The sequence below is a fragment of the Rhinopithecus bieti genome, unplaced genomic scaffold, assembly GCF_001698545.2.
Source record: "Rhinopithecus bieti isolate Rb0 unplaced genomic scaffold, ASM169854v2 scaffold_26676, whole genome shotgun sequence".
Classification (NCBI taxonomy): domain Eukaryota; kingdom Metazoa; phylum Chordata; class Mammalia; order Primates; family Cercopithecidae; genus Rhinopithecus; species Rhinopithecus bieti.
Genome location: NW_016812009.1, coordinates 1,076,409 through 1,090,264, shown reverse-complemented (window position 1 = coordinate 1,090,264; position 13,856 = coordinate 1,076,409).

Sequence of the window (13,856 nt, the reverse complement as noted above, 5' to 3'; positions counted from 1 at the left end):
ACATGTTCTCTTAAAAGAATACTGGGCATCTTGTAGACATGGCTAGTTTCAGGTCTGGGGCAAGGAGAAATGGAGACATTTATTGTGCCAGAAAGCAAGGAAGTTATCAAAGACTACTGAAATCTTGCCAAAAGGACAGAGGACTCAAAGTGGCCAGTAGGCCAAAAAATGGGGTAATTAACGCATAAAGAAGAAGAGTATTTGTTGTTAATTTAAACAAATGTGTGAAAATCCATGAGTTCAAAATGATATTAAAAATAAGAAACTTATTGGTCACCTTTGGAGGCTTCTAGAGTGTTCGCTCTTTATTCTGAAAACCAGAAAATAGCTGTGACTCACACCTGTAATCCCAGCACTTTGGGAAGCGGAGGTGGGAGGATCACCTGAGGTCAGGAGTTCGAGACCAGCCTGGCCAACATGGTGAAACCCTGTCTCTACTAAAATACAAAAAATTAGCCAAGAGTGATGGTGCATGCCTGTAGTTCCAACTGCTCAGGAGGGTGAGGCAGGAGAATCGCTTGAACCCGGGAGGCAGAGGTTGTAGTGAGTTGAGATCGTGCCACTGCACTCCAGTCTGGGCAACAAAGTGAGACTCCGTCTCAACAACAACAACAACAAAACCCAGAAAAAAAAGAATGAAGCATCTATTCTGCCTCTCCTATACCCAAACATCAGGGTAAACAAATATTGAAGGAAAGTTCTTTTCTGTAGAAGAATCCAAGTTAATAAATACAGAGGGGATAGTGGAAAAATCTCTATTTAGCAACCTCTAGTGAAATAAGATAATGAGCAACACTCATCAATGGATGCTGAAACTATGAGGGTGAAAGATTAATGAGGAACTTTCTAAGGATGGTTGAGGCTGACAACACTTGGACCCACTGATCACTGTTTACATTGTTAAAAGTGGGATTAGCATTATGTGCCTCTTGATTTGATGGAGCAGGAAGTACACAGCATCATCTGTGAAAGTGTCCTGCCCAAAACATCAAACCAGAATCTAACCAAGCCTGTACATATAAACTACAAGTTTTAGAATATATAGAGGATTAAAAAAAAAAAAGTTAAATGTCACCTCCAGGAAGTAATTATAATCCAGAAGGTTATATGTAATATACATATATATATATATTTATTTTGAGACAGAGTCTTGCTCTGTCACCCAGGCTGGAGTGCAGTGGCGTGATCTCAGCTCAGTGCAACCTCCAACTCCCGGATTCAAACAATGATCCTGGATTCTATTTCAAACAAACCAAATGTAAAAAAGATATTTCTGAAGCAATTGGAAAAATTTGAAGCTGGGCTAAATATTAGACGATACTAAAAAATTATTAATTTAGAGGTGTGTGATAATGTGCTTTTAAAAAATTCTTATTGGTTAAAGATACATACTGAAATTTTTATATAGAAATTACGTGATGTCTTATGGGCATGGCGGCACATGCCTGTAGACCCACCTACTCAGGAGGCTGAGGTAAACGATCGTTTGAGCCTGGGAGGTTGAGGCTACAGTGAGCTGAGATTGTGCCAATGCACTCCAGCCTGGGTGACAGAGCAAGACCCTGTCAAAAAAAAAGAAAGAGAGAGAGAGAGAGAGAGAGAGAGAGAGAGAGAGAGAGAGAATAAATATGGGGAGGGAGGGAGGGAGGAAGGAAAGACACAAGGAAAAAAGGGAGGGAGGGAGGAAATGTATATATACAACCATTAACAAAGAATGAAATCCTGTCATTTGCAGCAACATGGATGGAACTGAGGGTCATCATATTAGGTGAAATAAGCCAAGCACAGAAATGTAAATATCAGCTAAAAAAACCCAAGTGAATCTCATGAAGGTGGAGAGTAGATTGGTGAGCCTGGGCAACACGGCAAGATGCCGTCTCTACAAAAAGTTTTTTTTTTTTTCTTAAAATTAGCCAGGCATTGTGGACACACATCTGTATTCTTAACTACTCTGGAGGCTGAGGTGGGAGACTTGCTTAAACCCAGGGGTTCAAGGCTGTAGTGAACTGTGACTATGCCACCGCACTACAGCCTGGGTGACAGAGGAAGACCTTGTCTCTAAAAATAAATGAAAAATAAGAATTTTTTAAAAGATAAGAACTGAATGTCATTTTAAGTGAGCTAAAATAAATGATTAGGTAATGGAAACTTGACAAAAAATGAAAATCATAATTGGAAACCAGAAATGTGGCCAGGTATGGAACTCATGCCTGTAATCCCAGCAGTTTGGGAGGCCAAGGTGGGTGAATCACTTGATGTCAGGAGTTTGAGACCAGCCTGGCCAGCATGGCAAAACCCCGTCTCTACTAAAAATACAAAAATTAGCCAGGTATGGTGATGTGCACCTGTAATCCCAGCTACTCGGGAGGCTGAGGCAGGAGAATTACTTGAACTTGGGAGGCGGAGGTTGCAATGAGCCGAGATCATGCCATCACACTCCAGCCTGGGCAATAGGGCAAGATTTTCTCAAAAAACAAAACAAAACAAAACCAAAAAGAAAAGGAAACAGAAATGAGACAATAGGAAGATATGAAAATGTTGCTGGGAGAGCTCAGGAAAGAATAAGAAATTTAAAGAACAATTTTATGCATGAAGACCAAATTAAAAGGAACACAAAAGTGATTTAGTTATCACAGATAACTTCAAAAGAAAATAAAAGATGAGGGAAAATCAAAATAACTTAAATAGGGCCGGGCGTGGTGGCTCATGCCTGTAATCCTAGCACTTTGGGAGGCCAAGGTGGGCAGATCACCTGAGATCAGGAGTTTGAGACCAGCCTGACTAACATGGTGAAACCCTGTCTCTACGAAAAACACAAAAAAAATTTAGCCAGGCGTGGTGGTATGCCCCTATAATCCCAGTTACTCAGGAGGCTGAGGCAGGAGAATCGCTTGAACCCAGGAGTCGGAGGTTGCAGAAAATTTCCTACTGAAGATCGCTTTGTTTGAATGAGCGTTAACTGCAATGTGAATGCTGAGACTTATCGTGTCGCCACATTTGCCATGTCCCACAGACATTGTCACTTCCTTGACTGTCCTATCCTGCCTTATAACCACTATCCATTTCCAGAACTTTTCATCACCCCAAATTCTGTACCCATTAAATAATAACTTCCCATTTGCTCCTCTGTCTAGCCATTGGTAACCTCTGTTTTACTTTCTGTCTCTATGAATTTGCGTATTCTGGGTACCTTGTGTAAGTAGAATCATACAATGCTTATACTTTTGTGTCACTTAGCATAATGTCTTCAAGGTTCATCCATGTTGTATCATGTATCAATATTTAATTCCTTTTTTAGACTGAATAATTTTCCATTGTATTTACATACTGTACCATGTTTTGTTTATCTATTCATCCACTGATGGACTCTTGAGTTGCTTCCACCTTTTGAGTATAATAAATATCTTTCTTTAGCTTTTTGTGCTGGGTACATAATTGGTTTATTTTCTACCGTCATTTTTATTGATATAGATACTTAATGTTACTTATTTTTCTCTGAAATCTGTTTTAGCTGCGTCCATTCTGATACGTTATCTTTTCAGTACTATTTTTTTCAAGAAATTCTGTGATTTCAGTTCATATTTCTTCTATGACCTAAGTTTGTTACAAAGCATGTTTTACAAATTAATTTTTAAGGAATTGTCCAATATATACAGAGGTAGATGGGATAGTATAATCTATCTCACTGTACTAATCACTCAGCTTCAAAAATTATCAACTTATCAATTTTATTTCACTATCTGCCCATTTCCTTCCTAAAACTGTATTACAGTCATGTATTGCTTGACGATGGGGATATGTTCTGAGAAATGCATCATTAAGTGAGTTCATTGTTGTGCAAACACCATGGAGTGTACTTACACAATCCTAGATGGTATAACCTACTACACACCTAGACTATATGGTATAGCCTATTGCTTGTAGGCTACAAACCTGTACAGCATGTTACCATACTGAAGATTGTGGGCAACTGTAACACAGTGGTATTTGTGTATCTATACATATCTAAACATAGAAAAGGTACAGTAAAAAAATGTGGTATGAAAGACAAAAAATGGTACATCTGTATACATTTGTGTACACTTACCATGAATGGAGCCTGCAGGACTAGAATTTGTGCTCAGTGAGTCAGTGAGTGAGTGGTGAGTAAATGTGACTATACACTTAGGCTATCCTACATTTATCTGTTACCCAAGCTGGAGTGCAGTGGTGTGATCTCAGCTGCAACCTCTGCCTCCTGGGCTTATGTGATTCTCCTGCCTCAGCCTCCTGAGTAGCTGGGACTACAGGCGGGTGCCATCATATCTGACTAACTTTTGTATTTTTAGTAGAGATCGGATTTCAAGGTGTTCACCAGACAGGTGTCAAACTCCTGACCTCAGGTGTTCCACCCACCTCGGCCTCCCAAAGCACTGGGATAACAGGTATGAGCCACCACGCCAGGTCGAATTATACTTTTCAGAATTTCTTGTTTCATTGCTTTGGTATTCTTTTCCAAGACTTATATGTATGTTAAATCATCTGTGCCTAGTTTCTACATGTATCGCTTTCTCACAATAATTTTTTATTTTATTTTTATTTTTTTGAGACAGATTCTCGCTTTGTCACCCAGGCTGGAGTGCAGTGGTGCCATCTCGGCTCACTGCAAGCTCCACCTCCCGCTTCATGCCATTCTCCTGCCTCAGCCTCCCAAGTAGCTGGGACTACAGGCGCCCACAACTACGGGCCCGACTAATTTTTTTGTATTTTTAGTAGAGACGGGGTTTCACCGTGTTAACCAGGATGGTCTGGATCTCCTGACCCCGTGATCTACCCGTCTCGGCCTCCCAAAGTGCTGGGATTACAGGCGTGAGCCACCACGCCCGGCCTATATATTCTTAACAGTAAAAACAATACCAGCTAAGAACTATTCTTGTCTCACTTGCCCCCACTACCCCAAAATAAAACTAAATCTAATGAAGTTTCTGGATCTTTTGGAAAATTGAGAAGATAGATGAATATGTTAAAGGACACCATGGGAATCCAATCAGTTAAATCAATAATAGAATGTGAGAAGTGCTATAGAAGAAACACCTCAGTTTCTTCAACAAATGAATTTCAGAAAAAACTGGTGGTAGTGGGGGAATATGTTAAAAGATTAAGAGGTTTATCAATGAAATGCAACATGTAGATCTTGTTTGGATTCTGATTTAAGCAAACACTTTTTTTTGTAAAAGTATCAGAAGGAATTGAACATTGGCTGAATATTTGAGAATATAATGTAATGAAAACTTTCTTTTGTGGTATAATGATATTCTGGCTATTCCTAAAGGGTTATTTATGGATAAGATGATATGATGCCTAGGATTTGCTTCTAAATAATCTAGCTGGGAGAGGGTAAAATGAGGTACAAGTGATACAAGATTCACCACATGCTAACTATTGAAGCTGGGTGATGGTTACATAGGGGCTCATCATCCTAGTCCATTTATATTTGTATGAGTCTTTCCATAATAAAATAGCTTTTAAGTGAAGGACTTACAAAGCCAATTGGGTGAGCCGGGCATAGTGGTTCACGCCTGTAATCCCAGCACTTTGGGAGGCCAAGGCAGGCGGATCACGAGGTCAGGAGGTGGAGACCATCCTGGCTAACACGGTGAAACCCCGTCTCTACTAAAAATGCAAAAAATTAGCCGGGCGTGGTGGTGGCGGGCGCCTGTAGACCCAGCTACTCGGGAGGCTGAGACAGGAGAATGGCGTGAACCCAGGAGGCGGAGCTTGCAGTGAGGTGAGATCGCGCCACTGCACTCCAGCCTGGGTGGCAGAGCAAGACTCCGTCTCAAAAAAAAAAAAAAAAAAAAAAAAAATGGTGATTGGGTGGGTTCACTTTAGATTTCCCTGCAGGATCATGGTTTGTTGGGGAACCCAGACTCAGTAATCTTAGGTCTTTCCTGCTGGAATGGACAGATTGTTTAATTAAGTCTCCAGTGTCCTGACCAGAGGGACAAAGTGTGGCTGCCTATATTCTGGGAGCTAAGCAGGACGAGGTTGAAGAGTAGAGGTGGGGTGTCTGCATTCAGCATTCACTATGTACAGTCAATCCCTCAATTTTTATTTTATTTATTTATTTATTTTTGAGACGGAGTCTTGCTTTGTTTCGCCCGGGTTGGAGTGCAGTGGCACCACCTCAGCTCTCTGCAGCCTCTGCCTGCGGGTTTCAAGTGATTCTCTTGTCTCAGCCTCTCGAGTCACTGGGACCACAGGCATGTGCCACCATACCGGTTAATTTTGTATTTTTAGTAGAGACGGGGTTTCATCATGTTGGCTAGGCTGGTCTCAAATTCCTGACCTCAGGTGATCCACCTGCGTCGGCCTCCCAACCTCCATTTTTAGAATGGTACCCACACCCTCAACTGTTACTCCCCAGTTCACAAATAATTCCAGATGGGGACATAATCTTATTAAGTTATACATGTACATATATATGTATGTATACATAGACTAAGAAAAAGCCAGGCAACACAGTAGGAAATAGGAAACACTGAAATATACCCAAATATATATTTGTTTTACATATATAAAACTTTCCACAAGGCCGGGCGCAGTGGCTCACGCCTGTATTCCCAGCACTTTGGGAAGCCAAGGCGGGCGGATCATGAGGTCAGGAGATCGAGACGATCCTGGCTAACATGGTGAAACCCCGTCTCTACTAAAAGTACAAAAAAAAAAAAAAAAAAAAAAATTAGCTGGGCGTGGTGGTGGGCACCTGTAGTCCCAGCTACTCAGGAGGCTGAGGCAGGAGAGTGGTGTGAACCCGGGAAGCGGAGCTTGCAGTGAGCCGCGATCGCACCACTGCACTCCAGCCTGGGCGACAGAGTGAGACTCTGTCTCAAAAAAAACAAAACAAAACAAAACAAAACGACAACAACAATAATGAAACACTTTCGACATTATACACTTATAAAAAGTAAAACAAACCATATGTTTTGGAAGGCAATCTAGAAGAATATCTTTGCAACTTTGTATGTAACTAAAGAAACAAACAGAAAAAAAAAAAAAAAAAAAAAAAAAAAAAAAAACCACTAGCCATAAAGAAAGATTGCATAATTGAACTATATTAAAGTTAAGAACTTCTGTTTATCAAAAGATGCTATTAGGAGAGTGAAAGGACAAGCCTATACACAGAGACAATTTATAGAGTTCTCAGAGAAATGCCTGGTGTGTAGTAATCGTTCAATGAATATTGGCTGCTATTATTCCTATTATTGTTGTTGTTGTTACTGGAAAACAAGAACTGGTCCTACATTTATGAAACAATTATGCTGAAATAGTGACCTCTGATACACAGAGCAATATGTTTATGCTCCTAGCAGTATGTTTAAGAACTGATAAACATTTTCATAAGTGTTCGAGGTTTTTATCTATGAAGAATGTGTCACTTGGAGCCTGTTTAGTTTTTACCTTCCAATCATTTAGAAATGTCATTTTTGTCCCAAACCCTAATTTTCCTGTATCATGCTCACTAGGAAAACAGATAATAACTGTTTTCACTCCCATATCATGTTTAGCTCCGTGTCAGTTATCCTCTGGGATACTTTGTTAGCTTCCTTTGAAAGATCTCAGAGATGGATATTGTCCCAAATGGCAGTTTTACAAAACAATGTCTTCCATAGGAACATGAAGGTTGTCAGCCTGGCATTTTCTTCCTCCAGTGAAATCTGCCAAAATCCGTTGGTACCATCCAGCCTGTGGAGAATGTGGTACCTCTCACTAACTTAATTAAGGAGGATGTCTTCTAGCACTGGTAACATGTTTTCCTTACATGCGTGTTAATAAAGTATTTTAGAAATATATATATATATATTTTTTTAAAAGGACAAGCATAGAAAGGAAGAATATATTTGCAACAAATATCAATAAACAAAGGACACATACTGATAACTTTTTTTTTTTTTTACATTTTTAGTTTTTGAGATGGAGTCTCGCTCTGTCGCCCAGCCTGGAGTGCAGTGGTGTGATCTCGGCTCACTCCAAGCTTTGCCTGCCAGTTCATGCCATTCTCTTGCCTCAGCCACCTGAGTTGCTGGGACTACAGTCGCCCGCCACTATGCCTGGCTTATTTTTTGTATTTTTAGTAGAAAGGGGTTTCACCGTGTTAGTCAGGATGGTCTCGATCTCCTGACCTCGTGATCCGCTCACCTCGGCTTCCCAAAGTGCTGGGATTACAGGGGTGAGCCACCACGCACGGCCCATACTGAGAACTCTTAAAATCCACTAAGAAAAAGCCAGACAACACAATAGGAAAAAATAGGCAAAAGACATTAACAGGCAAATCACAAGACAAATATCTAATAAACACTTAACATTTCAACCTCCTTAGTAATGAGGAGAATTCAAGTTAAAACCACATTGATACATTGTTCTTGAACACCTGGCCTCAAGCTACCTTCCTGCCTCCCAAAATGTTACAATTACAGTCAATGTGCCTGGCCTTACACTATTCTATCAAACTGGCAATAATTTTAAGAGACTCTAACAGCAAGTTCTGGTGAGGATATGAAGCAAAATATACTTTTATATGCTGCAAGTGGAAGTGTAAAAAATTAGGCATTATCTACTGAAGTCTGACATACACAAATCATAAGATTAGTAAATTCATTTGAGTAAAATCCTAGAGAAACTTGTATGTAGCTGCACCAGAAGATGTTCATAAAGTATATATTTATAGCCAAAATCTGGAAACAACTCAAATGTTCATCAATAGTATAACAGATAAACAAACTGCTGTACTAATACTCTGGAAAACTACAATGGAACCAGTCCAGGTACAAAAAGGAAAGCAGAGAGATGTCTCCAAAAGGGGGATAGATAAATGGATCAACAGAAAAGCACAGACAGATTACCTGATGTATCAGAGCAAATAAAATAATTCCAGAAAAAAAAATTGTTCAAGAAATATAATTCTAGTATAGTACATCATTCAGCTGTATTTTCTTTATTTTTATTTTTTAAATGGAGTTCGTTCTTGTTGTTCAGGCTGGAATACTATGGTACGATCTTGGCTCACCGCAACCTCCACTTCCTGGGTTCAAGCAATTCTCCTGCCTCAGCCTCCAGAGTAGCTGGGATTACAGGCATGCGCCACCATGCCTGGCTAATTTTGTATTTTTAGTAGAGATGGGGTTTCTCCATGTTGGTCTGGCTGGTCTCAAACTCCCGACCTCAGGTGATCTGCCTCCCTTGGCCTCCCAAAGTGCTGGGATTACAGACATGAGCCACTACGCCCGGTGGAGCTGTGAATATTTTCATAGTTGTAGTAATATAAACATTGAATATTAAACTACCACCATTCCCCTCCCCCAGAGAAAATGAGTAGAGAAAAAAGGGGATTAAAGGAAACTCAACTTGAAAGAAGTAACTGGAAAAAAAAAAACAAAGCAAATCAAAAATATAGTACATGGAAAGCACAAAATTAATTACTAGACATAAATCCAAATAGAACTGTAATGACAACAAGACAGAAATAACAATATATGTAAAAATTAGAAGTTATTAAATTGTAATAAAATAAAATTTAGCTATATGTTATGTATAAGAAAAATATGTAAAAAATAAAGAGTCATAAAGACAAAGAGATAATAAAAAGTATACTAGTTAAGTTCTGTTAAAGCAGAAATGTATGTTTTGGGTCATTGGCCTTTAAAATTTAGCTCAGGTCGGGTGCGGTGGCTCACGCCTGTAATTTCAGCACTTTGGGAGGCCGAGGCAGGTGGATCACTTGAGGTCAGGAGTTCAAGACCAGCCTGGCCAACATGTTGAAACCCCATTTCTACTAAAAATACAAAAATTAGCTGGGCATGCTGGCATGTCCTGCTGTTTGGGAGGCTGAGGCAGGAGAATTGCTTGAACCTGAGAGGCAGAGGTTGCAGTGAGCCGAGATCATGCCACTGCACTCCAGCCTGGGTGACAGAAGGAGACTCCGTCTAAAAAAAATAAGTAAATAAAATAAAATAAAATAAAATTTCGCTCAGGATTACTTTATTTCCATTTTAATTAATTAATTTATTTTGAGACAGAGTCTTGCTCTGTTGCCCAGGCTGGAGTGCAGTGGCATGATCTTGGCTCACTGCAACCTCTGTCTTTCAGGTTCAAGCAATTCTCCTGCCTCAGCCTCCCGAGTAGCTGGGATTACAGGTGTGTGCCACCATGCCCAGTGCATTTTTTGTATTTTTAGTAGAGATGGGGTCTCATCACGTTTAACAGGCTAATCTTGAACTCCTGACCTCAAGTGATCCACCCACCTTGGCCTCCCAAAGTGTTAGGATTATAGGTGTCAGCCATCGCGCCCGAAATTTTATTTCAGTTTTTAAGGGGAAACTGTTATTACTGATCATACTTTCTCTAAGGGCTTACATCCTTCCTTTCCCCAAAGTTGGATTATCAATGTGTTAATTCTCATAGATACTGCCATATTACTTTCACAGTTATCATTTATACCCTAATCAACACCTGAGAATATCTTATACATATTGTGAGCATTATTATTTCAGTTTTTTTTTTTTAAGACAGAGCCTTGCTCCGTCACCCAGGTTGGAGTGCAGTGGCGCTATCTTAGCTCACTGAAACCTCCACCTCCCAGGTTCTAGAGATTCTTGTGCCTCAGTCTCCCAAGTGGCTGGGATTAGAGGCATGCACCACCTAGCCTTGCTAATTTTTGTATTTTTAGTTGAGACATGGTTTCACCATGTTGGCCAGGCTAGTATTGAACTCCTGACCTCAGGTGACCTGCCTGCCTCAGCCTCCCAAAGTGCTGGGATTATAGGCATGAGCCACTGCACTGGGCTATTATTTAATCTTAAACCTATTCTTTGAAAAAGGAAAATTATTCTCTGGCTTTAACTTTGCATTTCCCCAACTTTTATGAGGTTGAGCATATTTCGTTTTTATTGACGATATGGACTTCTTTCCTTTGTGAACTATCAATTCATATGTCTTGTCCATTTTTCTACTGTGTGACAATAGAAAATTTTCTTCAATCCCCTTTTTTCCGTTACTGGTTTTCTCTGGGAGAGGGGTATAGTGGTAGTTTAATATCAGTTCTGCAATTTATGTTGCAGATATATTATTTTTCTTCCTTATTGTCTGAGGCAAAAACCTCCAAAACAATGTTGAATAATCATAACATTGTCTACTTGTCTACTTAAAAGAAATAGCTCTAATATTTCCGATTATAAAAACCAGCAGGACACATTAGGTTAAACAGTCTTTATTATATTGAAGTCATTTCATTCTATTCTTATTCCTTCATTAGGAATGGCTATCCCACTATCACATATTCTTTTTCATCATGTCAATTAATTGCATCAAGTTCTTCAGTGTTAAAATACTCATTAAGGAATAGGAACAGCTCTGGTCTACAACTCCCAGAGAGATCAACGCAGAGGTCAGGTGATTTCTGCATTTTCAACTGAGGTACGTGGTTCTTCTCATTGGGACTGGTTGGATACTGGGTGCAGCCCATGGAGGGTGAGCCGAAGCAGGGCAGGGTGTCGCCTCATCCAGGAAGCACAAGGGCCCAGGGGATTTCCCTTTCCTAGCAAAGGGAAGCTGTGAATGACTGCACCTGGAGGAGCGGTACACTGCTGCCCAAATACTGCGCGTTTCCCACAGTCTTTGCAACCGGCAGAACAAGAGATCCACTCCCATGCTTGGCTTGGCAGATCCCATGCCAATGGAGCCTTGCTTGCTGCTAGCACAGCAGTCTGAGATCGACCTGGGACGTGGGAGCATGGTGGGGGGGAGGAACGTCTACCACTGCTGGGGCTTGAGTAGGCAATTCTGTGCTCACAGTGTAAACTAAGTGGCAGGGAAGCTCAAACTGGACAGAGTCCACTGCAGCTCAGCAAGGCCTACTGCCTCTCTAGATTCCACCTCTGCGGGCAGGGCATATCTGAACAAAAGGCAGCAGACAGCTTCTCCAGACTTAAACATCCCTGCCTGACAGCTCTGAAGACAGCAGTGGTTCTCCCAGCATGGCGTTCGAGCTCCGATAATGGACAGACTTCCTCTTCAAGTGGGTCCCTGATCCCTGTGTAGCCTGACTAGGAGACACCTCCCAGTAGGGGCTGACAGACACCTCATACAGGGGGGTGCCCCTCTGGGCGAAGCTTCCAGAGGAAGGATCAGGCAGCACTATTTGCTGTTCTGCAGCCTCTGCTGGTGATATCCTGGCAAACAGGGTATGGAGTGGACCTCCAGCAAACTCCAACAGACCTGCAGCTGAGGGGCCTGTTAGAAGGAAAACTAACAAACAGAAAGGAATAGTATCAACGTCAACAAAAAGGACATCCACACCAAAACTCCATCTGTAGGTCACCATCATCAAAGAGCAAAGGTAGATAGAACCACAAAGATGAGGAGAAACCAGAGCAGAAAGGCAGAAAATCCCAAAAACCAGAATGCCTCTTTTCCTCCAAAGGAACACAACTCCTCACCAGCAAGGGAACAAAACTGGATGGAGAATGAGTTTGACAAGTTGACAGAAATAGGCTTCAGAAGGTCAGTAATAAAAACTTCTCCGAGCTAAAAGAACATGTTCTAACCCATTGCAAAGAAGCTAAAAATCTTGAATGGCTTTTTCATTCATAACGAATGGCTAACTAGAATAACCAGTGTATAGAAGAGCTTAAATGACCTGATGGAGCTGAAACCACAGTACTAGAACTTCGTAAAGCATACACAAGCTTCGATAGCTGGTTCGATCAAGTGGAAGAAAGGATATCAGTGATTGAACATCAAATTAAGGAAATAAAGTGAGAAGACAAGATTAAAGAAAAAAGAGTGAAAAGAAGCAAACAAAGAGAAAGCAGGAGAGGGCCGGGCGCGGTGGCTCAAGCCTGTAATCCCAGCACTTTGGGAGGCCGAGACAGGCGGATCACGAGGTCAGGAGATCGAGACCATCCTGGCTAACATGGTGAAACCCTGTCTCTACTAAAAAATACAAAAGCTAGCCGGGCGAGGTGGCGGGCGCCTGTAGTCCCAGCTACTCGGAGGGTGAGGCAGGAGAATGGCGTAAACCCGGGAGGCGGAGCTTGCAGTGAGCTGAGAACCGGCCACTGCACTCCAGCCTGGGCGACAGAGCGAGACTCCGTCTCAAAAAAAAAAAAAAAGAGAGAGAGAAAGCAGGAGAGATCTAAAATCAACACCCTCACATCACAATTAAAAGAACTAGAGAAACAAGAGCAAACAAATTCAAAAGCTAACAGAAGACAGACAAGAAATAACTAAGATCAGAGCAGAACTGAAGGAGATAGAGATGCAAAAAAACCCTTAAAAAAAAATCAATGAATCCAGGAGCTGGTTTTTTTTTTTTTTTTTTTTTTAAGATTAACAAAATAGGCTGCTAGCAAGACACAATAAAAAATGATAAAGGGGATATCACCACCGATCCCACAAAAATACCTAATACTATAAGCACCTCTACACAAATAAACTAGAAAATCTAGAAGAAATGGATAAATTCCTGGACACATATACCCTCCCAAGACTAAACCAGGAAGAAGTTGAATCCCTGAATAGACCAATAACAGGTTCTGAAATTGAGGCAATAATAGCCTACCAACCAAACAAAAGTCCAGGATTAGACAGATTCACAGTCAAATTCTACCAGAGGTACAGAAAGGAGCTGGTACCATTCCTTCTGAAACTATTCCCATCAATAGAAAAAGAGGGAATCCTCCCTAACTCATTTTATGAGGACAAAAAAAGATAATTTTAGGCCAATATCCTTGATGAACATCGATGTGAAAATCCTCAATAAAATAATGGCAAACCAAATCCAGCAGCACATCAAAAAGCTTATCCACCATGATCAAGTG